Source organism: Ciona intestinalis, unplaced genomic scaffold (genome assembly GCF_000224145.3).
Source record: "Ciona intestinalis unplaced genomic scaffold, KH HT000184.2, whole genome shotgun sequence".
In the NCBI taxonomy this organism is placed as follows: Eukaryota; Metazoa; Chordata; class Ascidiacea; order Phlebobranchia; family Cionidae; genus Ciona; species Ciona intestinalis.
Window position 1 is genome coordinate 536,683 of NW_004190506.2, and position 2,520 is coordinate 539,202.

Here is a 2,520-nt window from a genome sequence, read left to right on the forward strand (position 1 = left end):
AGTGTCCCATCTTCCCCCACTCTACTATATACATTCCCTGATAAGGTCTCGCCGTATACCAGACGAAACGTTGGAAATCCACTACGTTTTTATACCAGATGAGCCACTAATACATTATTTATCACGTCGTCCCATTTGGCAGTAAAAAATAAACATACAAAGAATTATAAAACCGTATCTGCACAACTCGCATCGACCTTTGTTAATTGTTCAGGATATATACATAGTGTTACATGTGTCCCGTCTACCTTCATCCTACTATAAACGTATTTTAAACAAACGGTTAAAAGTAATCAACGACAAACTAAATGCATGAACCAACATACTGAGTAACGTGGCAAATAGAAATAAAGCGAGAAACGTAGGAATATAGATTACAAGTTGGCGCGGTGCTGAACGTAATTAAAACCGCTGGAATGCATTGCACTAGAGGAGGTGGAATTCACTCTATTAAGCATGTGAGGATAAACAGCACCCGTGTACCACTATTATACATATCAACTTACCATGCCTTTGGTTGGTGTCTTAGCATATTGAACTCCAAGAGCTCCAGATACAATAATCTGTTAAATGAAATACCTTTTAAATTTGCTTTAAAAAACGTGGTATCTTAGTTCTCCTTTATAGACACCAGATACTTCTAGTTAATGGGCTGTAGCTTGTTAAACTTATGTAATATGATGTAGCACTTTACTAGCATATTTGTATAACACTTACAATGTGCAATATATTTAATATCTCTTTAAATGAATAAAACAAATAATTGTACGAATATCTCTTTGTTATACTTTTTCAAAGAGCTATATCGCATTATACTAGAGTTTTAAAAGCTGTATAAATAATATTTATAACTATACAGTAAACATTAAAATTATACACAAAGTACTATATAGCTGTTTAAACTTACAAACATTCCGCCCCAAATCCCAGCCGTAACAAACAGCCATTGAGATAAACTATAATTCCTTGTAAACGGAAGAATCAACCCAACAATTCCAAGCAAAACACAAAGACATCCCATCACCAGTTCGCTTATCTGTATATGAAAAAAACATCAGACTTATTTCATAGGGGGTGTAGCTAAAATAACTCGAGTAGCGGCTTTAAAATTGGTTGATATCTTTAAAGTAGATAATTAAGGCATTTTACTAAATGTATTAAACATATGTGATGTAACTTACGGCCGGTAAACGTATATACGGCCGATAATTTGGACAACCCATTAGTGACCACTGGGTTGGAGCAATTGTCGTTAAGTATCTTGCCCAAGGATACATACGCCCACAAGGGTAGTAGCGTCGAGCACTGAACCCATGTGGTTGTTGCGTCACATAAGGTACGAACGATTCCGTGGCAACGGCAGGTGTAGAAGTAACGTTGGTCTGCATGTTTTACTATATATTTTTCCAGATACGTTCACGCTTCAAGAACGGTTCCTTATAAAATTGACCTTAAAAAAGGTTCCTTATAAAAAATAATTCGTTTCAAAACAAACAATTTCGTTGGCGTTAGGGTGGGAAAGATGGGAAACTTTTTCACTTTATTTTCCTCGATCATTTGGTATTAAACAAAGAGTGTCCCATCTTCCCGCACCCTACTATATACATAATTTGAAGCCTCTGTTCCATTCTTGCATTTTCTAAATTACCCGATTTTATGCCTAAATTAAAGGGACAGAAAATCTGTACGAACGTTGGCCTGTCTGTTAGCCACTAAATACCATATACATAAAGACAAAGGTATTTTGCCAGTCCGCTTGTTATTAATATATATTTCTCCTTAATGAATAACCAACTCAAACATTCGGCTTGCACAGCAGTGATGATGTAATTGTAAAGTAAACATTAGTTATCTCGCATCTGTTGTATGTAACCTATAGGAAAGCAAACAAATGTATTTTAAAACGCCAGTGATCCCATGAAATTACGTCACGAATCACGCGGAATAAAATGACAAAATACTGAAAGTCACAATAAGAAGTTTGGTACGTACCACTGGCAGCTAATCCCACTTTTTCGTCGTTTCAAAAAATTAACTGATTCTTCGCTACTGAATTTGAAGAGATAAATCAATTTATGCAATATTATATTTTACTATGATTAAATACAGAACGACATATACTGTTTAAACAGTATAGTAGAATGGGGTAAAATGGAACATGCTTCCATTTTAGATTCTCGTCCCATTTGGTAATAAACAAAGAATATTAACAGAATTAAATAACCGTATCCGTGCGACTTAAAACGGTAGTTGTTTACTGTTTAAAACACGATTAGAAAATATGGAATTTGTGAGCTTACATCAGTATCCGATCTTATAACCCACAGTGGCGGAAACTGAATTTTAGGTTCGCTTTTTATGTGGAAAGAAATTTCATTTCGGTGTAGATAACGGGTTTCGAATTTGCAGACTGCGTATTCTTAAGCATATAATTAGTTTGGCCTGGGGTAAATCTAGATATAGTTACAGAACAGTAAAGATCTGCATTAAGGTTAATCGTATCGAGACCACATTTGCTCC